Source organism: Nyctereutes procyonoides, unplaced genomic scaffold (genome assembly GCF_905146905.1).
Source record: "Nyctereutes procyonoides isolate TBG_1078 unplaced genomic scaffold, NYPRO_anot_genome, whole genome shotgun sequence".
Classification (NCBI taxonomy): Eukaryota; Metazoa; Chordata; class Mammalia; order Carnivora; family Canidae; genus Nyctereutes; species Nyctereutes procyonoides.
In genome coordinates this window covers 2,377,771-2,403,790 of record NW_026575026.1, presented here as the reverse complement: position 1 = coordinate 2,403,790, position 26,020 = coordinate 2,377,771, and the positions used below count along the sequence as shown (strand labels likewise).

Genomic DNA, 26,020 nt, shown 5'->3' with positions numbered 1-26,020 from the left:
CAAGACCTGAGCCAAAACCAAAAGTCTGATGCTCAATGAACTGTGACACTCAGGCATCCCTCAATTGTAATATCTTTTAAATGAAATTTCTCTTGCCTTTGATCTCTGTTTTCTAACTCCTTGTGTCTCTCATAAAGGTCTTCTCCAGGTTATCCAAGTTTGAAATCCTAGAGTTACTCCTGACATAGGGCTTTTGTTTAATCAAGGAACCCCAAGATTTTTCTAAGAATTGACTCTATTCTTTACTCATCTTTTGAAAATGTTATTGTTTTTTAGACCGATCTCTTAAATAACTGTATTCGCATCCATGTCAAGAGACTTCATTTATTGTTCACCTTTCCTCTGAATCCATTAGTTTGGTTCAAGACATTTCTCCATGTAATACATTTGCTGAATTTTGCCAAAGTTATGCCCTTGCTCTTCTTCTCCTCTAAACCTTGACAATAATTTATACCAAAAAAAAAAAAAACCTCCACTAAATTATTGCCTGCCTTATGATGTTTGATGTTGTTTGCACATAGTATAATCTTCCTGTGGGAATGTAAGCTCCTAGGGTGCAGAGATTGCCTCTTATAGTTATTCTAAATTTCCTGCACAACCTAGATGGTGCTGGGGAAGTAATAGGTAGGCTAAAACATACGTATTGATTTCATATTTACTGAGAGCTATCAAAAACAGCATTTAGATTTTTTACGAAAATGATCTTCATGTCTAGTTTGAGAAAATTCAGGGTGGACTATCCATTGAAAAAAAGTGTGTGTTTGAACTTTAGCTATGTTTGCCATTTACCTGTATTCTTTGCTAATACCTTTGATAATACCTAAGGAGGCAAATGTGAGGGACTAATGGAAGTTTGGTGAAAAAAATAAAAGCTTCTCGTTTCTGTGACATTTGAGAACCCCCTGAAAGTTACATAAATGCACTTTCGTTTTTAGCTTGAAATGTTTGGCATCTTGGCCACTTTGAGCATGGGTATTATTGGGACATGTCAGATGACATGGTGAGGAGCCAAGAACGGATACATGTTCAAAAGATTCCTGATAGATGAAAATTGAAAAACATACTGAAAATGCAAATGTTTTCAAATTCTCTCATGTCCCAGGCTGCACTGAGGTTGTCTCCTATAACTGATTATGTACATTAGCACAAATAGCTTTATCAACATTTTAAAAACTCAGTTCAGTGGTATAGATATCCAAAAAGAGAAGATGAGCAATGATGCTTCCAATTCACAATAAATCTGTGTGAGACTTTGAATTTTAGGCAATAGCTATATTTATTTTTATTGTATTTTTATGAGGAGCCTTTGGAAAAGCTTATGTTCCATGATTTGATGTTTATGGTCAGTTCAATCTTTCTTTGAAGAGGAGCTACACCCATAAAGTAGGCCATGACTCATCTGGATGCTTATGACTACATGATGCTCATTTGTAAGGTTCAAGTCTTTACAACCTTATGGACACACCTTTTCTTGACAAGCCTGGGATGGCTGGGCTTGGTAGAGAGGTAAGGATATGTCACTACAGGCTCAGGAATGAGCACACTCTTCCATTATCCAGGCTGACCTCAGTGTCTCTGACTATATAAACTAGTCTGTCTGCTGTGAATATTAATCATGTGGGTTTTAAACTTGGGAATCTTTTAAAAGAGAAGCTTCCCACTCCTCAACAATAACAAACAATTTAACATTGTGTTTAGCAACTTGTCAGCTACTCCATCTCTGTCAAAGGCATCTCTTTGGTGATTATATCTCAATTATGGCTGGACCAGTTTGTAGTATGCATTGTATAGAAGTGAGGTGTCTATAAAACAATTCAATAGCACTTCTTAATGCAAAGAAAAAATGAAGAGAGAGAGAAGGAGGGAGACAGAGACAAAGAGAGAAAAAGGAAAAAATAAAAAGATTATAGTTAACAATCCTTGGGCACAACCTTTTTGCCAGGAGCTTCTAAGAGCTTCATGTGGATTGACTCATTCAATCTTCACAGCAACCCTATGAGACAACTGCTATTATTACCTTCATTTTTTTCTGATAAGAAAATTGAGGCGGGATGAGTAAGTACAGATTTAGAATTGGAGCCCAGGCAGTCTGACACTAGAGCCCAACTTTTACACCTCTATGGCACGTTTCTTCTCTACATAAATATTGCTGATTGTTCTTTTAAAAATAGTCAAAACACAAATACATTGGGGTTTGAATTTTCTTTTTCTTTATTTTTTTATTATTTTATTATTTTATTATTTTAAAGATTTATTTATTTATGATAGACAGAGAGAGAGAGAGAGAGAGAGAGAGAGAGGCAGAGACACAGGAGGAGGGAGTAGCAGGCTCCATGCTGGGAGCCTGACGTGGGACTCAATCCTGGGACTCCAGGAACGTGCCCTGAGCCAAAGGCAGGTGCTAAACCGCTGAGCCACCCAGGGAGCCCCGAATTTTCTTTTTCTTAAGAATATTTTATTTATTTATTCATGACAGACACACAGAGAGAGGCAGAGACATAGGCAGAGGGAGGAGCAGGCTCCCTATGGCAAGCCTGATGCAGAACTCCATCCGGAACCCGGGATCACGACCTGAGCCAAAGGCAGATAGTCAACCACTGAGCCACCCAGGCATCCCTGGGGTTTGAATTTTCTATCTGTTTAGGTATAGTTCCACAAAATGCTTAGGCAATCTATTGAACACTGAAATATTTCCCCAATCATTTGATTGTGAGTCCACGAAATGTCATTATTTGGTTAGTGGTGTGTGGAATGAACTGACCGTTTTCAGACAATGGGGAGGCAGTGAATGTCATCTGGAATTTCAGAGTAGTTAAGAAACGTATCTATTTTTTTGGGTTCAGTTGGCTTCTTTTTCATCAAGTCTATCCTTGATCACTTTCCTAATTTTATTTTAGAGTTTCATGCAGATGTGCCCAGTCTTTGTAAATGTCAAAGCATTAGCCAGCAAATATTAATTGATTAAATGTTCACTTCCCCTCCTGATGCACATGTCTAGAGAGTAGGGTCATGTGGATGTTTTACTGAGGGTTGAGTAGAATTAGTCATATTGCCAAAAGTAAAGCTAAGGCAAGAACATGAAATGTATAATGTTTTACCTACAGATCATTGAAAAAAATGGTAGTCAGTATCTGTTCATGTAAGGTTAGAAGAGCAAAATCAGAAGATTAAAGATTCATTGTCTTGTATGAAATTATTTCCAGGCATCCGACCAAAATGAGACTACTATGTCAACAATGGCAAAAATCTGTTGTTTTGCTGCTTAGCATCCAGGTGATGATACGTTGGTACCTACCCCTAATCTTAGCTCACATGAACCTGGTGGAGTTGATTGCATTCTCAGTTCTAGCAGTAGAGCATGGGACCCAAACCTAAGCTAATCAACCTATCACATTCCTTTGACACTTGTATTTAAATGTGACCTAAACCAGTCCATTAGGATTTCGAGGAATGCCTGGAATACTTATGAGGATGTAGCCATGGGGCCTTCTGGCAGGCAGTTGGAAGCCATGAGAATGGAACCAACATTGAGAACGTCAAGTTGAGAAATGAGGAAAAACAAAAACAAAAGCAAAAACAAAAACAGAGCTACTACCAAAACAATTATGGGCAAAACCACCCAAGCTCTGCAGTGTTCCTTGCTTACATCCAGAATATCTCTATCTTATGCAATCACATGAGCCAGGAGATTTTTTTTTTTTTTTTTTTTTTTTGCTTAAGAAAATTTGAATTGGGGCTTCAGTAATTTGCATTGGAAAGGATCCTAAATATAAAAGTGCAGGTAAGTGGATAAAACATTTCTTAAAAGATATTTATGTTCTCTATTGTGATTTAAGGAGGTGTTAGGTGGGACTATTTGAAGTTATCTTCCTCGATGTTTTATCATTGCCGTTGTTTTTAGCAGATACTCTTCAGGCCCAGCTGAAGCTCTGCTTTTAAATTGCCACCAATATCCCTGATGGCACCTGCTGAAGTGGTAGACGTAGAAAGGCTAGGTTGGTTCTAAGTGATACTGAGCTGCTGGCACCTCTTTTGAAGACCTGCGAAAGACTGAGGTAACCCAGAGGCTAAGCTGAGCCAAATAAATGCTCTATCTCATTTGAGCATTTACCCTACAGGATAGGATTATAACAAGAGAGCAACGAGCAGTCGAACCGCAGGTGATGTTGAGTCTGGAGAATTTTCAGCTATGTTCAAACTGACTAACAAACAGAAAAAGCAAGTTTGGAGAAGGAACATCAAGAAAAACAAGGAGAGGGAGGGGGAGAGACAGAGAGAAAGAGCAGCAGCAGCAGCAGAAAGAAGACAATGACGATGACCACATGGGACTCTACAATAGATGAAAGAAACCATGTAAGCTTCTGACTTCCCAGTTTCACTCCTTCTGTAACCTGATTGTCTTGCTTGTCTATTCACCCACTTATTCACTTGTTTATTTATTCACTTAACAAATAATCACCTCTTTGGGGGTTCTGTGTTGTACTTGTTCTAGGTTCTACAGATAACAGTAGTAAACAAGACAGATGAGGTTCATACATTTGTCAGGCAGCTTATAATTTAGAAGTGAAACCTAAAAGGATGAAGGAAAGAAGGGAAGGAGGAGGAAAGGAAGGAAGGGAGAAAAGAATGAAGGAAAATCATTAGAATTCGAACTGCTTTGAAGAAAAATGTAGAATGGTCAAAGGACCATGACCCAGAAATACGTGTGAGGGTGATGATGTTTTTCTTGGCTCCTAAGATTGGAGTTTCTTTTTCTTTTTTTTTTTTAAGATTTTATTTACTTATTCATGAGAGACACACAGAAAGAGAGGCAGAGACACAGGCAGAGGGAGAAGCAGGCTCCCTGCAGGGAGCCCGATGTGGGAATTGATCCCAGGTCTCCAGGATCACGCCCTGGGCTGAAGGCAGATGTTCAACTGCTGAGCCACCCAGGTGTCCCAACATTGGAGTATCTTTGGTGACATTTGACAGTTGGCGGCAGTGAGAAAGTAGGCTACTGTGATAGCTAGAAAAAGGGAGTTCTAAGGAGAGAGCACAGAAAGATGCCAGGCCATGAACAAAGGCGGTGCTGAGGAGCAGCGAGAAAGTCAGCATGGTTGGAGCAGAGTCAGCCAGGAGACAGGTAGCATTTGAAATCGGTGAGGTGGGTAGGTGGGAGAGAGTGCCTGGTTTCGAAGACCATGCTAAAGATATTATGGGCAAGCAAACTGAAGTTGCCTGTGTTTTCCAAAACTAATAGTCCAATGATTGTTTCTATTTACCTAGAACTAGCCTGAGTAGGATTCTGTTTCTTGAAAATCAACAACCCTGGACGAGAGCAGTTATAAAATGTTTTTCATAAAAGAACCATTTCTTGGGGCACCTGGGTGCCTCAGATGGTGAAGCACCTGCCTTCGGCTCAGGTCATGATCTCTAGATCCTGGGATGGAGCCCCGCATCGGGCTTCCTGCTTAGCGGGGCATCTGCTTCTCTCTCTCTCTCTCTCTCTCTCTCTGCCCCTCCCTACCACTCATTCTCTCTCTCTCTCTCAGATAAATAAAACCTATTTTTTTAAAAAAGAATAATTTCATTAAAAATAAAATCAGAGAAAAAAAGAATAGTTTCTTTCTAACTCATTATCACGTAAAACCCCTTACATGTATAAGAGATGAGAGAGGTGCTATTGTTGAAAAATTAGATTAAAAGTTCCTATTTGTAACATTTGCTTACTATAAAGCCAAATTAATGAGAAAAATGATACTGTTTTAATGAACACAGAAATGTGAACTCTGGGTTATAGATGATAAATGCAGTCTCAACCTTCAGCTTTATTTTTGTATTTTGCATCGCTTGCAAAATATTAAAAAGAAAATTCTGACTCACACCAATACATAGGTGCCAATGGCAAATGATTTTAATAGCTCACCTTGAAATCTCAGGATTTTCCTCAATAACCTGACACAGAGGCTTGGAAGTGGAACAATGGTTATTTGTCTCTAAAAATGTGGATTCTTATCAATATCTGACATATTTGCGTTCTTTATAATGAATATAAAAGGAAGGGAACAAACTGGAAGAAAATGTGCAGGTTACTTACACTATGGTGTCGCAGGGTGCGTGTTACTCTGACTGTCAGGCTGTGGCCGGGATGTACACCGCACACATCCACACCAAAAGGATCTGGCTCAGTCTTGGCTGCAAGACAGCTCGTGCTCCAGTAGATACTTCCTCAAGTCATTTTTCACAAAGTGCATGCGGGAAGGAACAATTTTATTGAGAGGCCAGGTCAGAGCCACAACCTGCTTTATCAATAATCCAATTTCAAGGAGGTCACATGTATGCACAGAGATCATTATGAGGGCTGTACAAACATTTGTTAACCTGCATGCACAAATTACCATGTCGGTAGGTAGTTTCCAATGGGCTAAAATTCGGCAGAGGATGTTGTTTGGCTGCATTCTTTGCTTTACCATACCCTAAAGATAGTTTCAGGTTTATCTGAGAAATTACGTTTTAAGATAAAAAGTTTGCACGAGGCCAAGCTTCTCTAAGGAATATCGGAGTAAGTCTTTGAAAATGATGAATCGAATTAACCCTCAATATCACAGATGATGAAATGAAAGCCCCGTGAGGGAACTTGGGAAGACAGAAGAGGTCTAGGAGGAGAAGGCACGTCTCATGGCTTGTGACTCTTTCCACTTTAAACACTACTAATTTTTTTTCTTTGTACCAAATAATGGAAGCATGTCAAAATTTTTGACCTTACAAGATGATCTTTCAAGACTTCCAATATAATTTATGAAACACATTGTAATATCTTTGCATTTATTTCTATGGTGCCTATAAAAGGATGTTAAAGTCCAGAACGAACTTCTAAAATACTTACGTATTTAGGAAAAAAAGCCAGAACCCCCGAATCTCTTTGCACCAAACTGGACACCTGGGGCGCCCACTAGTCTGTGATCTCCACAGAGTAAGGACACTTTCTGCTGTGTTTGATTTTGAATCAGCGGCTTATACAACAGTATGTGGCAAATAACTGGTACTTCAAGTTTTGTCTTTTGGCAAGGAAGCCAGAGAAAGCAGCTCGGGACTTAATGCTCACTGGCCTTAGCAGGAATGAATTCATAAATAAAAAATTATAAGGGCCAACTATATTGAAAGTTGGGGGCTGGGTCAGCCTAAGTTCTTACAATATTATCATTTAATGCATAGACTCAGATCTTAAAAGTTTTTTTCCTATCCAATTTTAAACAGCTGAGAGACCACTCTTACCCTTAAGACCTTTAAAGTTTTCCAGGTTTCCTAATTTAGGTGTGATGAAACTGCATTGTTAATAATTCTGGTTTTAGGAGTACCTCCATTTCACTGAAGCGTGGTGTTCCGAAACTTCCACTCTTAATGGCTGGACATTTTTAGTATTAAGTGGCACTAAGTGGACTGATGTGTCTTAGATGATGGTGCTCAGTGTGGACGTGTGGGTATATCAACGTTGGCCTATTTTCTTCTCTCTCTCTTTTTTTTTAAGTTTTTATTTTAATTCCAGTTAGCTAACATACAGTGTCATATTAGTTTCAAATGTACAAGTGATTCAACACTTCAGTACATCACCCCGTGCTCATCACCACACGTGCCCTCCTCAATCTCCATCACCTGTTTCACCCATCCCTCCACCATCCTCCCCTCCGGTCACCATCAGTTTGTTTATAATTAAGAGTCTGTTTCTTGATTTCTCTTTTATTTTTTCCCCCTCTGCTTGTTTTCGTAAATTCCACACATGCCTGAAATCATACGTTATTTGTCTTTCTCCGACTGACTCATCACACTTAGCATGATCTTCTCCAGCTAAGCGGGCCCATTTTCAATGGATGCCATAGATAACTCGAGCTTCACTTATTCAATGACTGATTTATTAATTAGTTTCTTTGCCTTATTTGGAACCTGGGTATGTGTCTAGTAAACATTAAAAATGGGAAAAATCACAGAATCAAAACTATCTTTACATGTTAATTATATCCAGTTGTCATCCCGGGCTGTCAGCCTACTCAAAACCTATCTTTCTTTCTTTTTTTAAAATACAAGAACCTGTCTGTCTTTTAAGCCTCCTTTTGTTTGGTATTATGGATATCACTGATTTAGTGTGCAATTTACTTTGCCTCTGAGATTAGTTCTTTTCTTTCTTCCTTATTCCTGGGCCGCCACTCCTCATCCTAACAATGGTCCTTTATGCTTCTGTGCCAACACCTTCCTGTTGTGCTCATGTGTTGGATTAGTGCCAAGGGTGAAACTCTGAAAACTTTATGGAAGTGCTGACACCAGTATGGCTCCAAATGGAAGAACATAATACAAATATGGTCTTAAATTTCTAGGGGCTCATAATGACCGTGATAGAGTTTTCCTCCTCCAGTGAAGGGGCCATTGCTCCTCGGGTGAGTGATCCCATCTGAACTTGGGAAGAATGATAGCCGACACTTAAATATTGTTGCTTTTTGGGAAAATACCATTGTTGTGAGTTTAATTGTCCCCCCCCCCCAAAAGATGTGTTGAAGTCCTACCTCTGGGTACCTATGAATATGTACTTATATGCCGGGACGCAAGGGTGGCTCAGTGGTTGAGTGTCTGCCTTCGGCTCAGGGCGTGACCCCGGGGTCCTGGGATCGAGTCCCATGTCAGGTTCCTCACAGGGAGCCTGCTTCTCCCTCTGCCTGTGTCTCTGCATCTCTTATGAGTAAATAAATAAAATCTTTTTTTTAAAAAAGAACTTACATGCCAATAAGGTCTTTAAAGATATAATTAACTTAAGATGAGGTCATGCTCAATTAGGGTGGGCCCCAATCCAGTGAAGGCAAACACCAAAAGAGAAAGGCGTGAAACAGATTCTCCTCTAGAGCCTTCGACAGAGCTGGTCCCACGGGCCTCTTGCTTTCGGATTTCCAGCCTCCAGAACTGTGAGAGAATACATTTCTGTTGTTTTAACCTACCTGGTTCGTGGTAATTTGTTATGGCAGCCCAAAGAAACGAATACATTCACAGAGATGAAAATGTGGGTGACCTGAAGATAAATGAACCTTAGTCTTTTTAATCATAGTCTGATCCCTTTCCCAGTAAAACTTTTGAAAGAGTTTCACCAACTGTATATGTTTTCCATGTTTCTTCCTTTCTTCGTCTATTATCTGGCAGACAGCAGCAAACCCCCTCTCCCTCCTCGTGGGTGACTTACGTGGCACCCTTCTGGTGGCCAGTCCTCGCCCTTGGCAATGCTCAAGCTCAGCACCGCATGCATGTTCCGGATGGTTCCCAGTACTTCCTCTCTTCCTTGTCCCCTCCCTTCCCTAACAAACAGACCCGCCTAGTGTCGCATTCCTTCAGGAAACATTCCTGGTCTGCTAAGGAAATGCTGGGTCCCTATGTAAGTGACTACCGCTGAGTTAAGATTTAATGTCTCACAGTTAATGCATTTGGCTTAATAAAGTCCATCTTCAGACATGACTTTGGCAAAAAAAAAAAAAAAAAAGGCAAGTGGAAATCTCCTGATGGGGAGGGTGTGGGTGAGAGGGAGGGCAGATATCTTGATACAAACATACCTCCCGTATCTTCCAGGTTATCTCATGTGGCTAACCGCCTACTGTCCCCTGTCTTTGAACCCTGTTGGTGGGAGTTCAAGTATTGTCCCCAGGGCAGGCCACAGGAAGAAGCACCCAGGAGCCTAAATACAGCACACTCTGGTAATTGCCTCCTGAATAGTAACAGCTTAAAGTGAGTTCACTGTCCTTGTGCTGTTTTTATTTTACTTTCTCCATAGCTGGACATTTTTTTCATTTTTTTTTTTTACAAAGTTTCTCCTCTGTGAGGTGCTTCTACTACCAAATGGTATGAATGAAAGCACCCACACATGAAACAATAACACAGGAGACCTCCATTCTTTTTTTTTAATATTTTATTTATTTATTAATGAGAGACACAGAGAGAGAGGCAGAGGCACAGGCAGAGGGAGAAGCAGATTCCCTGTGGGACTCGATCCCAGGACCCCGGATCACGCCCTGGGCCGAAGGCAGATGCTCAACCCCTGAGCCACCCAGGCGTCCCCACATGAAACCTCCTGTTGCAATTATATTCAAAGTTTCTTCAATTCCTCAAACACCCAAATAGTTACAAAGTCTTGTAAATAAACATGTTTACACGCACATCTCTCTATATTATTATACATATGGGCTACTAAATAATTTGTCTATGATTTTATACTTTTTCAATTTTTGACTGATTCGAACGAGCAAATAAATTAACAGAATTTCTTTTGCTGTTGTACAGACACAGCCCAATTCAAGGGACAGATGTCCAAAGCTAATTGCTTATCTATTGTGACCTCGTCTTACACAACTTTGCATTTTTCACTTCTGTTTTCTGGGGTCCAGGTGATTGAATATCTGTCTTTCCTCATTGAGCACCCACTCAGGAAATAGCTCCATGAGCGTAGTGCCTCAGCAACAAGATTTAAATAATGACAACTCCTACTGATTTTCTGCCAGAGTAAATAGCTGTAAGTAATTTTTGAAATAATAATGCTGAACTAAGTGATCATCCTCAGTTAATCAATGTGAAAACATCCTAGAACTTACTCAGGTCTAAAAATCTAGAAGGCATCAATCTTGAAAGGGAGGTGTTTTGTTTTTTTTTTTTCAGGTAAAATGCTAATTTCCTTCTATTTTTGTTATAGCTGACAGCAATCTCAGGGCTACTACAAACAAGAGGATAAAACTAGAACCACGATTAGGGACACGGTGTCCTTGGGCAAATGACTGAACTCCTTTCTCCTTGATGTCCTCATCCATGAGATGGAGACACTAACAGTGCTTACCTCACAGGACTGTTGTGACAATTAGGTGAGTTGATATACATGAAGCTCTTAGTCAAGTATCTGGCACATAGGAAGCACTTGGGAAAGTGGGAGCTATTGTTTTTATTAAAATCATGAGTGTTTCTTGATTCAAAAGGAATTAAGCCTGACATGCCTCGGTAAAGCTGGAACTGGGAGCTGAAAAATGGTGGTCAAGCGCATTCTTGCTTGCTTCTTGCAAAGGAAGTTTTATGGTCAGACATCTTGAGGGCCTCAAAAAGGATGGGAGAGACCAAAGCTGTACAAGAGCTGGCCAGCTGAAGAGGGCCTGTGGCTGTGGCCAGCGAGGGGATTCTCTTCGATCAGCAGTGGCCTGACCTGATCTCCATGATTGCTCTGAGTCCCAAGGCTCTGCCCCACGTGCACGCCGCCAACATCTCTGCTTTATTTTTATTTTTTATTTTTTTAAAAGATTTTATTTATTCATAGAGACACAGCTAGAGAGAGAGGCAGAGGGAGAAGCAGGCACCACGCAGGGAGCCCAACGCGGGACTCGATCCCAGGTCTCCAGGATCACGTCCTGGGCTGCAGGCAGTGCTAAACCGCTGAGCCACCGGGGCTTCCCAACACCTCTGCTTTAGACAACACTTCGTCCTTCTGTAGGGAACGACTGGCCTAGAGAACGTGTGACAAAGTTCAAAGTCTTTACTGGCATGTTGTTTTACGAAATGCCAAACTCGGCTACCAAAGCAAAGGATTGTCCCCAATGTGATGTCTCCTTCTAAGCTGGAGATGGGCCCAGGATCAGGCCAGAAGATGAAGTGGCAAAGAGGTAACAAGGTCAGAGTATGGGGAGGCCGAGTCAGGAGGCCAGTCGTGTCCGTAAACAGATGGCTATGGTATTGTATTTTACTAGGGTATTAGATTCAAAAGCCCACACTTGTTAAAATTACAGTCAAAATGCCCCTTAAAAAGCCCTTCTACTCCTCATGAAGTATAATATAGATGGTTTTGTGCATGTCCCCCCTATATAGTGTATTTATAACCTACGGCAAGTAAATAGTACATAAAAACAGTACAAACGCAAAACGTGATTTTACAGCATTCTGTAGTATTTAAAACTGAACCCTGAGTGTGGATACTCACATTCATTTAAGTTAAATGCACCTATTATGTGATTCTTAAATCCATGGCTGGGCCCTGGGCTTATTTGGGCTGCATGTTCTATCATTTTTTCTTATCTGGCGTAGTTTTTCATACAGAATGACACCAAAGGACTAACGTGTTTTTTCGGAAGAAAGGGAAGTGGGAAAAGGTGATGTAACATGTGGCTACTTTGCTTTCCAACGTTTTTAATACTAAAGCCAGTTGAGTAAGATACCTCTAGGAAAGTAAAAACAGAAATTCTTGTATCCGTGTCTGTTTTTAAGGGAGATTGGCAGTGTTTCCACATTTTAGGAGATTAGCAGAAAAAAAAACTACATATGCCGTCACTTTAAGATAGGTCACCCAAATAAGTGAGCATCTGTGCTCAATTCCTCTTGATTATTTACTTCCCATGAGACTAGAGATAGTTTATACAGGAACAGACTTCAATATTGAATGAGAAACCAAATGGCTGTGGGGTGATTGAAAGGATATCAGGGAATCCCTTATCCTCCGAACCTGGTCTATAATCAATATAAATTTTTTTGTTTAATGATTTTAGAAGCTATTTCTTTGTTTTAAGGTTAGTCCTGCTTTGTTGTACTGGAGTGTAGCTCGACGAACCCCCATTTCTGGGTACTGTCAACCTACACGCCCAACCTTCCTGGCAGTTAGGTTTGGACCAAAGAAATGTCAGTGGGAGGGATGCTGATCACTTCCAGGCCCGGGCCTAAAATACCCTACTCCATCTCCCAACATCTCTTTCCTACCTTGGTGATGGAGAAGGTTATATTGAAGATGGAGCCATTGGAAAACAGAGGCAGCCACAACCCCTGACGCCTCACCCTAGGGAGCTTCCCACTCACATCAGACTGCACACAGATGACACATACACTTTTCGTTGTGAAGCCTTGGGGATTTTGAGTTTGTTTGGTATAGCAGCTATGTTCGTTTATCCTAAATAGAGACATTTATATTAGAAGTGAAGTACTGCCATTAAAAGGCTAAACTAGGCATTGACTGAACTATTGATAGGTAAGTAGTGAAAGAAGTCTGTCCAGTGACACAGTGGCAAAATATTTATACAACTGTCAATGAACTGGAGGTCAGAACGAGTCCATGCTCAGCCTGCAACTCTGGGGGGGATGGTTGAAATGAATCAGAGCGTGAGCGTAGGCTGGCTACATTAGGCTGTGGTTTCCAAGTTACTACAAAAGGAGATGGGCTTGGGAGAGAACTGTCTGGTGGGCAAGCATCAATGAAAGGGATTAGATGGGGTCCACAAATGTTTGGTTGGAAAGGTTGCTTCTAAATGCTAAACGGGGAAAAACTGGGTTTAAAAAATTGTTAGCTGAATTTAGTAATTCAGGGCACAGGTCAGATGAAGTGTCTGCCTCCCTCAGCTATCAGCTAACCGTAGCTGGTGGTTCACTGCTAAGGAAGCTGACCTCACCCTTCTGGTGGCAGAGGGCCTCAAGATAGCCATCATTCATTTGGAGGAGAGAGGCACGGGGGTGAGGAAGCAAAGCAGCAAAGCCCATTGAGGAACTGTATTTCAGAAAGAAAGTTAAAATTTACCTGTTCATGGCAAATGTATTGGAAGCCTATTAAGTTGTTGAGGGAATTGTATTGCCAGAGAAACAATGAATCTACCTATACTAAAAAATTCCTTTGCTGAATTTTAAGGAACTCTTGGGACCGGTCGCAAGCAGATGCTGTCATTGCACCAAGCCTACTTCCTCGGCCTCTCCCGCGACACACATCCTGTGCCTCTGTCTCTCTGCTCTGGGGGACTTTGCTGCCTGCAGGACTTCTTGGAATTAATGCCCTAGGAATGACCCTAAATCAAGGATGGGCGAGAGAGAGAGTTTCTGCACCTCTCGTGGAAATCACGTTCCACAGTCTCTCTCTAGGGTCCCTAGAGATTTTTAGCTCCAGTTTCTCTACAAAAGTCTCTCCGGTGGCCACCTGCTCATAAATGCTCCCTTTACCAACTTTCCTTCCTTCCGCGTCTGACTATTCCACTCGTCTACTGTGCTGCTTGAGGTCCCCTCTCGGATAAAGTACCTGTACCTACATCCTTGAGCAAGGGTCTCGTTTTCAGGGGATACATTAAGGCAGATTTCCGCCTTCCATGAATAGCAGGCAGGGCTTCAAGAGGCCTCACTGGGGAACAGCTCCATTAGATGTCGCCAAGGAGGACAAGGGGGAAGAACGGGTTTCCCAGAAGATGGACTTGGGGGCTGTGGAGATCAACTGACAAAGAAGTCCTCCCAGTGAAGAGAACCAAAGGCAAATGAAGGGATTGCCCCATCTTTTTAGCAGAACTTTGGGACTCAAAACGACCACTGGGGACGACTCTCTGATTCCTGTTCTCCTTTTTTCTAAAGGAGTATATATTGCAGTTACCCTGCCCCTGTTCCATCAGAGTAGGGGGCCGTGCCTTATCAGGAACTGATAACTTATCTTCTTGGTTCATATACAGCAGCAACTAGACTAGTCACATCCAGCCTTGGGGAAAGGGCTGTGCTTGCCCAGAGATGCAGGATTCTGTGCTTCATGCAGTGACCAGAAGATACTGGGGGAGGAACACTGAAATGGGTATTCAATTACCAGAATGGGAACCTGTGTAACAGACTGATTGGATGTTCATCAATCTTGTTTTGTTCTCCTAAGCACAAAAGAAAAAGACATTTTTAATCTCCCCTGAGATTATTTAGGGGCCACAGAATGTGGGCAAATACGATGTGTGCGGCTTCCAGCGCTGGCAGTAAAACCTCCTGTATCATTGCCCATGTTCTCTCTTTCCTTTCCTTGGGGAAAATGGAGGATGGTAGCATAACAACAATGGAAGGAACCTTTATCCCACAGCCACTACTCAGAGGAGGCCTGCCTAGGGAAGTTCCCCAACTTTTTTGGACTGAAATGAGCAACGAGTAAACATTTATTTTGTTAAGCCACTGTGATTTGGGGAGCTAGCATAACTCATGAAGACTCAGAGACCTACATATTAACGTATTTATTCTTCTCTTGTTCTAAGACCTGTTTTGAACATGCTTCGATGGGGAAGAAGGCAGCTAGGTCATGATGGGATCAGTGAACACTTAGCAAGGGAGGACTGCTTATGAAAGAGACCAAAAGGTACTAAAAATAGACCATACTTTTCTGCCTGGAAGTGACTTTGGTTCTCCACTAGCTTCTACAGCACTCTACGTGGGGTGTGTGTGTGTGTGTGTGTGTGTGTGTACCTATAGTATCTACACTCACGAGGAGGACCCAGATGGAGCCAGCCGCAGGTAGTAGAGTAGACCATGGCTTCCTTTCTACCTCCCCATGTAGTGACCCCTTTGTTGTCTTTTTTTTGCCTACTACCAATCCCTTCTTATTTCACCTTCAAACCTGTGCTGTTTATGACATCCATGCTCTTAAGTACAGATAGTCAGGGTTGCTCCCATGCATCTGGCTGGCTGGGCAGGCTCTGCAAGCAAGTGAAGGATTCAAAGATGGGGAAGGATCATTCTGAGTCAAGAATTCCTCTCATTCCCAGCTGACTATGAGCAAATTCTTGCAAACATGTCCCTTTTTTCCCCAGAAGCATTTACATTTCAAATGGAATGTCCAGAGGACTTTCATAGTTTCAAGAAAGTCATTTTGTTTAATTTAAAACATGTTATTTTAACAGGTACTATATAGCACTACATTCACATGGTTCAAAATAAAAACAATACACAGCAAGAAGAATTTGTATATATGCTATATCAACTCCTCCAAGTGAACACTTTTACAAGTCTCTGATATAAAAACCAACCTTTAATGACAAAATTCCAGGTGCCAGTAGCTGCTTGGGAAATATTTTAAGACAGAAAACGTTCTCTTCAAATTATACACTTTCACAGTGTTGTGGTCATCGGTTCCAACTACTACAAAACGGTCTTGAAATTGAGAGACAGACATTGAGAAGCTGTCTCAATCCTGCACCCCACAAAAGACCAACTGCTTGATTTCCATACTATTAGATGAAAATAGTTTAATGTAAGGTTTTTGTTGCTGAGCTAAACATCTAAACATTAACTCATAGCAAATTTTAATTCTGAGTAATTTAATCTTTGTAACAAAGGTTTACATAGTTATCTTATCCCTTCTCTTCAGATGTATTTCCTATCCTCTTGCTGGTATCCAGGAACAAATATTCTATAGCGATCATATAGGTAATAATATCACAGCCCTGCTGTGTTTCCCCAGTGTGAATGCAATCAGCTGCACCAGACTTCCTAAATTTCTTTCCTATAGATTTTTCCTATTACTTTTCTCCAAGGCAACAGCCCCAGAAATTTAACCCCTCTTTTATATAGAAAAACCAATTTGATTTGAATATAAAACCCTGAATAAATTTAGTCTTAAAGACATATTTGATATTATCTTCTCTTTGAATTTCATTCTGTGTGATAGTTTCATTCCAAATTATAAGTAGTAAAAAAAAAAAAACACGAAAATGAAGTTCTGGATGTTAAATACTAACCATGTGTTTGGGATGGTTGGAGGGGAAGTCAGGATCCTGGGGCTTTTGGATCTGTACGACAACAGATGTAAAGATCAAAAAGGGAAAATTAGGAGTACGAATGTAGGGAAAATACTTTGAAGTGTAAGTGTTTTTTACCAGAGGAAACCAATTTTCCCAATTTACTCACATAATGCTGGGGCAAATAAACCCTCGGCATACATGAGCTGATGCTGAAACACTAGTAAACAGACCAGCAGATGGGAGAGTGTGCTGGCCATCTTTTGCCTCCTCATTCTCTTTTACTGTAAGAGGAGCATACAAAACAACAAAACGAAGAGCAATAAACAAAAACAAAAACAAGGGGCGGGGGGTGCTGGGTGGCTCAGTTGGTTCAGCGTCTGCCTTCAGCTCAGGTCATGATGGAGCCCGGTGTTGGGCTCCTTGCTCAGTGTGGAGCCTGCTTCTCCCTCTCCCTCTGCCCCTCCCCCTGCTTGAGTGCTCACTCTCTCTCTAAGAAATAAATAAAATCTTAAAAAATATATAAATAAATGTATAGTTCAGTGGGTTTTAGTATAAAAAGCAAACAAACCAAAAGCAACAGGATTTGAGAAGATTACTCGGGACTACTTAGAATTCTGAGTCCAAGGACAAAGGGAGCCTCCTGAAGAACTCTAGGCATACGGCGGATTCATCAGCATCTCTAAATCTCTAGGCTTCCTCATGAACTCAGTATGTTATGGAAGTATACATTTGAGAGATTATCCTTCCTGTCAGAAGAAAGACATTTAAATTCATTTATGGTTTAGCTCTTAGGACTGTTGCGCAAAATTTTTAGCAATTTTGTTAGTGCCTTTATTTAATGAGTGATAATAATGATCTGGAGGTCTTCAAAGGTTGCCTGACCTAAGAAACCCTAGGGAGTCTGAGGGCAAGAGGATCATGTGGTTTTTAGAGCCCTTTGCTTTTCATTTTTGATTTTTTTTAAAGAGGTTTTGGGATCATCTGTTTCCGCTGGCTTTTCATGAATGGCTGGACAACTTTGCCTCTTCCTTTGGTATATGTGTTCTGATGATCTCAATGAGCAACATGTTGGACTCTGTGAATTTGCTTCCATATGGAACAAGTTAGCAGCTATTTAATTTCTAAAAATGTTTATGAAGTCCACAGCCCATTGTTATTTTTAGAGAGGCTTGTTCAGATCTTTGCCAGACAGTTATTTCAAGACTCCAGAGATTCTTTATGAAACTTCCCCAGAAAACACACCACATTAAAGCTACACTGAGTTATTGTAAAGATTAAAATAAAGGTATCGATTCCTTGTCTCATTCTACATTAATTCTCTTCTAATAGGAGTTATTTTGTATTTAGCCACAAGACAAAGAGAATTTCTTTAAAACGAGAACATTTGTCTATAAGCTTACGTGATTTTATAATCAATGAGTGAACTGTATTCATAATTGACCAAAAAAAATGTATATGATGGTTTTAGGAATCTTGCAAGTCCATAGATAAACTTAAAAAACAACAAAGGTGATTCAATGCCTCTGTTCTTAGCATGTAAACCGAGCCTTGGAGACAATATTTCACTTATGTTGTTTCCAGGTTTCCAATATCATGGTCCTTAGGTGATTTAATTTTTCTTCTTGGCCTATTACCTCAGAGTTGCCCATTTATTCAAGGATTTGGCACTCTTTAGTATTCCGCCTTCATCACTCCTTCTGAACGCTTCTTGTGGTTGAATGTTGAACACTCACAAAAGCTGAGAGGTATTTAAATGTGAAAATGAATTCTTTTAATTAGATTTACTCTTTTTAATCAAGGATGCAAAATACTGTGTCTTGTTCTCAATGAAATTTAGGGGATGAAGTTGAGAAAATGTCAAAGTAAATGCATCTGTTTCTCACTGTTGGAAAATCTGCCTTTCTCTTGAATTGTTCTTATTTGATAACGTTCTTCGCATTACATGATGGCTTAGTAGTGGCTGTAAGGAAATATGTGAATCACAAACATGCCAGGCTGGTGGCATTAGAGAATTGTGAATGATGCTTATCTCTAGGTGGCAAGTTAGGGTAAAACAATTGTGGAAAAAGGAAAAGCCCTGAGAAAGGAAGTGGGAAAGGAAAATGATTCATGTAGGGAAGTATAATGTGGCGCCTGATAATTTTGGAGTTTTAGGGACTTTAATAATTTTTTATACACAGTGCCTGCTGCGGAAGATACCATAGGTGAAATACTAAAATGCAAGCTCTTTTTTTTTCCACCTTTTTAAAGCTGGTAGAGATTCAATGAAGATTTTTTTCTTAAACATTAATTTTAAAATAAAATGAATTTGTCAGTCTCAGGAACCAGTCTCTCTCTCTAAGATGAAAAATAATTTTGTTTTGATTTATGCATTTAATATTTCACACTGGAAATGTAAAACTACAGCAGTTATTTTATAGTGACTGAGATCAGGAAATATGGAGGTAATTCATTATATTTATTATTTTTCTTTATAAAACTATAAATCAATGTTATTGAAAATTAAATGTATGGTCTACTGTGAGGGCATTTTTGAGGTATAACAGTACTTTCCATAAAGCTTTCTAGGATCTGACACAAACTTGAATTATTCATAAAAGCCTTGGATTTTCCTTCAACCTAATCAAATTAATAAAACAATTTCAATTCCAAAAGCTATTAATGCTCTGTGGAAGAGAGCAAAAAGCATGCATTTATCTTCTGTTTCTTTTTGAATTTTGTATACTTCTGGGAATTACCAAGACCAAAAAAGTAGATTAAAAAAAAAAAGGGCAGAGTACTGAGTGTTATCATTGTTACTTGGCTGTATAATACAGTGGTGTGATAATTTCTGTTCTTCCATTATCACTGTACTTCCAGGGAAGACTATTGCTTGTAGTCCCCCAGAGGATCTTTTGAACTCCTTCTTTAAGGAAAAAGATAGAGACAGAGGCAGTCTAGTTTTTAAGATTGATTACCATCCTATATCCAAAATATTCTGAAGACCCTTGTAAAATGGAATCATAAAATGTGATAAGACAAACCAAAACAGCAGCTATATAAAACAAATGTAGAAAGGAACAGAGGTGCTATGTCACTGGGTATAATAGATAAACAAATTCTTTAGTTGGTCACTGAACTGAATGGATTTGAAATTTTTTGGCATTTAAGGCAAGAGGGGATGAGTTGATTACCTAATCTTCATTGTCTAATCCACAAGCAAGCATAGCTATTATTAGTCTATGGAGAAAAAACTTAGTTCAGGATCTAAATTCAAAGAGAATTTTTTTGTGTGTGTGGATCCTTGTATGCGGACTTTAATAATAAAGTAAATGTCTTCAACTCTAGCTTCATCTTATAGAAATGTTGTTCAAATTAACCCTTCTGGAATCAGTCCTCTTTGAAGGCTGAGGATATGATATGAAGCCATTACTCAATGAGGGCATTCCTAAGGGAGCTCAGATAATAAAGTATACGTGTTCTAGTTGTTGAAGATCTGGCTTGATACAGGCACAGAGCTGGGGAAATCTGGAAAAGGAAGTGCTTTCAAGTCTCCTGGGCAGTCTCTCTCAAATTTCAGATGCCTCAAGCAGGCCGTTAGTAAGTGCTGGATCACAGTCAATTTCAGGATACAATTCTGAACCAGAAACCCAGAGATGGGAGTGAGGCCCACCTGTTCTGTTATGAAAGTCCAGCTTACGTTCTCACCCACTCAGAAAGCACTGCGTGCTTTAGCAGAGTCATGGGCAGCTATGATGCTTGAGGATAGGGCCAGTATATTTTCCAAATCTTACTATTTGCCTCGCTAGTGTAACCACAGAGCATGATAGATTTGAATTATCCAGAAAATGTTTATACTACCTGTGGAAAGTCCAGTTTCTAAGCAGAACTACATTTTGATAACCTCGCCAGCAAGAGGTAGCTGCGAAATACACATAACCTACCTAAATCTGTTGAATGGTATTATCTGAAAATGTCTTTAAAATGTTAGAAGATGCCTACCAGATGTTACCAATTTTGATGTAAATGAGACCAAGTGACTCCTTTTGATTTTTATGAACTGATGAGTCCAATGCTTAAGGCCTTATTCATCAACAAAGAAAATTCAACTGTGTTTGGCTAACATAGAGAAGGATGTTTGGCATCTTGTTTGCTCTAGCAGGAGCGACTGCAGTTTTCATTGAATGGTTCTCCCATATTGTGTAGGTAAAAAAAAAAAAAAAAAGGCAGTGAGGCCAGGATGCAGCACTTTGTAGACCAATTTCAAATTAGACAACTGGTTGCTTTGCTATCCATATCCATATGTCTGCTTGTACACTCAGAGTCTAATGGTCATATCAAGTTTGGGCTGTTTGTCCTATAGGCTGAAAAAAGATGGGTGGGCTAAGAGGGCCGAGGTCAAGATACTGGAAGCTGAATAACGGTGCTAGCGATCAGTCTGTGGCTTAGAGCTGCAAGGACATTGTTTAACAGATCAAGCAGTTGAAATCAAGAATGCAAAGAGCATCGTCTATTTGTAAAAGTTGGCTATTCTGTGATGCCTGGGGGGTGCAGTTGGTTAAGCATTCAACTCTTAAAGATTTTATTTATTTATTCATGAGAGACAGAGAGAGAGAGAGAGAGAGAGAGGCAGAGACACAGGCAGAGGGAGAAGCAGGCTCCCCCCAGGGAGTCCAATGTGGAACTCCATCCTGGGACTCCAGGATCATTCACTGGGCCGAAGGGAGGCGCTCAACCGCTGAGCCACCCAGGCATCCCAGCTGTGTGAATTTAAATGGAGAGATTTATGCTTCTATTAATTCTTTGTCAAAAGTCAAATTATAAATAACCATTTCTTCAAATTTTCATTCTTTTCCTCTATGCGTGAATCCAAAGCTTCTCTTTGAAATCGTATGTTTTATGAAATATTTGTGAATAAATATTTTAACATGTTACATAATACATCTTACGTATTATATATACGTATTTATAGACTCTGAAAATTTTTTGAATATAGAAATAAAAGAGGAAAATGACTAAAAAGAAGTGTGCTAGGTTCCTAGGGCTGCCATAACGAAGTACCGCAAAGTAGGTGGCTTTAAACAATAAAAATTTGTTCTTTCACAGTTCTGGAAACTAAATTTTGAAATCGAGTCAATGAGGGTTATGATCTCTGTGCTCTCCAGGGGAAAATCCTACCTTGCCTCTTCTCACTCTTTGGAGGCTGAGGTGTTCCTGGGCTTGTGGCTGTATCACTCTAATCTCTGCTTTGGTCTTCACATGGTCATCTTCCTTTAGTCCGTCTTCCTTCTCCTCTTACAAAAATAGCAGTGGTAGTAGTGTAAGGGCCCTCCCTACTCCAGCATGACCTCATCTTAACCTAATTACATCTGCAACCACTCTACTTCCAGATAGGCCATATTCTGAGGTACGAGGGGTTAGAGCTTCCAAGTATCTTTTGGGGGACATAATTCAACCCATAACACTTGTTTGGTGAGGGTGTCAATCTTTATAGAATCAAGAGTCATGTAAAGCCAGCCCTTTGTTTTCCCAGATAAATAAAATAAAATAAAATAAAATGAAATAAAATAAAATAAAATAAAATAAAAGCCTCAGTTATTTCTCTATTATCTGTGACTTGAAAAAGAAAAGACAGAGGTTAAAGAACTGATGAAATCTTGCTTCTAACCTGACTTCACTGTGCCATAACCTCATATTCTCACCTACCCAATTATGGAGTCCGACTCAGCAGTAATGATTTTAGAAATCAAAATGTGTTTAAGGGAGAAGGACACAATTTCAGCTGAGGCCAGAGTACCAACTTAAAGAATGAAACTAAAATAAATAATGATATTAGTTGAGCATTAATGCTGATGTCCCTCAGATAGCCCAGAGGATGCCATTTATGGTATAAAGTTACAGAGAATCAGTTTCAGCAGCTATTTTCATCAAAGTTTCAAACATTTATCTCCACAGAAAGAGCCCATGGGAAAATGATTTTCTGATCTAAATTTTCTTTGCGTGGAAGGAGATGTAGATTCACCACTCATTAGTTTAATGACCTTGGTAAATAAGCCCATTAATCTTTGAATTTTTTCTGCATTTGTAAAACAAGAAGACTAGTAACTTATCCATTAATTTAATAGGGCATTTTAATATAAAAGCCATTTATACACTGTAATGTTATATCTACAAATGTAAGAATTTAGTTTTGGACAGTGTCTTCATGAAGCCTTTAAGAGGCACTATGACATAGCACTTATGAGCATAGGACCAGAGTGAGGCTGATTAGGATAGAATTTCAGCTCTATGAATTCTAAGGTGTGATTTGGATCTCTCAGTGACTCTGTTTACTTGTCTGTAAAATGAGGATGATAGTATTTACTTTCCAGGTTGTTGAGAAGATTATAGAAATTAATAAAATAAATGTGAAATAAGTAGGATAGTGCTTGCTATGTAGTAAACACTCAATAAATGTAAACTGAGGATGATGATTACCATAAATTCTGGCATTCAGGTCTCCCCAGTGAGTGCTTGGAACATATATGATTTAGAAGACAGTGAAATTGGTTCCAGAAGTACAGGATGTTAGTTTATATATACAACATAACATATCTATGCACACACACACACACATATACACACACAGTCCATATAGGTAGCTATTGGGTTCAGAGGTATATAGGTGGTGTGTAGTGGAGAATGGAACCTGAGAAAGTTCACATAGGATTGGACAAAGATGAGAGTGTAGAGGTGACCTGAGAAGAGTAAAAAAAGGCTGAAAACAGTCACTGTGGTGAGTGATTAAAAAATTAAAGGACAAATAAAAGATTGCTTTAAAAAATTATAGGGGGGATCCCTGGGTGGTTCAGTGGTTGAGCGCCTGCCTTTGGCCCAGGGCACAATCCTGGAGTCCTGGGATTGAGTTCTGCATCCAACTCCCTGCATGGAGCCTACTTCTCCCTCTGCCTGGGTCTCTGCATCTCTCTCTCTCTCTTTGTGTCTCTCATGAACAAATAAATAAAATCTTTAAAAAAAATTAAAAAACTATAGGAATATTGTGGGCCTGGCTAAGGTTGAGCTTATGGCACTCCAGATACGGTAGCCCCAATCATTTTGGGGGGTTTTAGAACTGCTGTCTGGCTTAGCCTACCTGGAAGAGTGCAATGAGAGAAGAAATAGCCTTCATATGTTAATTGTGAGCCTAAGGCCTTTAGCTTTAGAAACACAAATAGGGTTTTTTATTGAAACTGTCAAAAAAATTTTTTTTTATTCTTTGAATCCCACACTGAATTTGTGACTCTTGTTGAGCTTAAGGGTTAATAATCATTTGATTAATCAGTAAGGTGAAATGGTTTAAGCAGATCTGTGTGGGGAAGGTCATTTTCTATTGTAAGTGGGACATAATCCAATTGAAACCAGCTTAAGCAAAGGGAAATGACTGAATTTATTGCCCAAATAATGTCAATGGCTTCTCTCCATCTCTTAGCTTTGCCTCTTCTCTGCTGCCTTCTTTCTCAGTTCTGGCAGTGGTCAAAGAGCTGCATGGATTTCAGAATCTTCTTCATTTTAGGATCAATCTGGCAGAAAAAGAATTTTACCAGGAAGCTCCCACAACAGGTCTAAATCGCACTGAGACAGCAGTTTCGGTCACATCCTATCCTTAAATCTATGGTTATGACCAGGAATGACTGTGACCAGGGACGCAGTGGAAGCAGAGAGGCTGGATGTTGGTGAAGCAAGTGCTGAATACTCTTTGAAGGCCAGAGCATCTTAAATAGTTGCCTAAAAAATGCCCTTGCTATAACTAGGGCTTGAATTTTAAGAAAACTGTATAGAATGGAAGTACAGATTTTATTCTGGGTAAATACAGGGAGATGATGTACTTTGAGTTATTCCAAATAAAATTCTTTGTTAAGTCAACTAAGCTACTGTTTTCAATAGTTTAAGTGAAGTAATGAGTAGGGCAATGACCAGCTTTATTCCTTTTTTATTGAAGAATTTGGATTCAAGCTAATCACAGAACTGAAAGGCTAATTTAGGTGACTGCTTCTTGTCTAAGAAGCAACTAAAGTTTGTTAATTGTTCTTCTCATTTTAATATGATGAATACAAATGTTTAAAATCCAGTTTTCAAGTGGTTTAAACATTAAAATTGGCTTTGATCTTTTAACATGTTTTTATCCTTAAATTTGTGTTATAGAGCTAATGTAATAGGAAGCAGATTACTTAAATTGAATTAAAAACTGGGCTTGACAGCTAAAAAGGAATAACTATGATTTAAATAAAAACAAAAGCTGTAGACATATATTTTTGCGACTACAATCTTTATAGAAACTCACTTTGGTGTCTAAACACTTTATAAACTGTAATTTTAAAAAGCGACTACAATTACATTTATATAAAATATAATGAATACAAGGAAAGGGTATATAGTGCCAAATTTCCCTAAAAACAAAGGGGTTTTACTATATCACTTTTCTTTTGAGAAAAAGAAGCCTTAAATGTAAGAATATTAGATAGCTGGAAAAATGTAACAGAAACCTTAGAATTAGGCCAATGTAACTAGTTTTCCTAGTTCTTCCCTGCAAGGGAAAAACACAGCAACATATTGAAGTATATTTGAAGAAATCACAAAGCTAGATATTGCATTGATCTATGAGGCACTGCCAGCAAAAATATGTCCAAAAACACCATGAGAATCATCTATTAGTGTAATAGTTTACTTTGTGCTCTACAAATCTAAATGTTCCACTGTATTTTGATATGTTTATTTATATGAATTATAGTAACTTAAGGACACTTGAAAAGTTAGATGGCTTAAGGATTTTAAAAATGGAGAGATGTCTTGACTTGTATCAGAAATTGTGTTACTGATTATTTCAAACTGAGGTGTAGGAACTTAGAGAACTCTTTGAGAGAAAGAACTGTTCTTACATGACGTTCAAGGTAAGATGTGTGTTGCTTAGTGTTCGAGAACAGCAACTGTAAGGATGCCAGATACAATCAATGCCTGTATTACTTAATTGTTGGCCCACCAACTAACATTCACTGGCAACCTACCCTCTATTGTACTATGACTTGGTGTCTGCCTGAGGACAACAGTCTGGTTCAAGGCTGACCAGACTGAGGTGGGTGGTGTTTTCCTAGCAGAGCTGGTTTGGCCCAGCTAGCTACTCCAGCAAAAATGTATTGTGGGAATCAGTTTGTTCTCTCACAGTGAGGGAAATTTTCCAGCCAATACATTTGATTGTTCTTGTGTGAATGGCGCCAAGTATTAGAAGGGGAGAAATGACATAAGTTTATGTGAAACCGGCTCCTGCCTGTTTCTGCTGGACACACCCAGTTCAGAATGCTGTGAATGTAAGTTACCCAGGGTTTGGGAGAGAGGGCAACGCAGACAGTAATATCACATGGCCACGGAAGCTGTTAAAATACTGAATTCCTTCTGTACCAGCTTGTAAGTAGCCACTGTCTGAGTAGCCTTCCTCACCCCCAACCCCTGGCCATCTTCCCCTAGACCCAGGACCCCCCAGCTAGACCTCTCCAAGGCCTACAGCAAGCAAAGGCCATTACTGGCAG

At 39.7% G+C, this 26,020-nt stretch overlaps 1 long non-coding RNA gene across 1 annotated transcript; it reads left to right on the top strand.

Moving 5' to 3' along the window:
* The first annotated feature begins 9,697 nt into the window (after positions 1–9,697).
* Positions 9,698–14,245, top strand: LOC129503323 (uncharacterized). Its single transcript, XR_008663155.1, has 3 exons — positions 9,698–9,735; positions 10,694–10,859; positions 13,646–14,245. It is a non-coding gene; the product is annotated as an uncharacterized LOC129503323 (long non-coding RNA).
* The last annotated feature ends 11,775 nt before the right edge of the window (positions 14,246–26,020 follow it).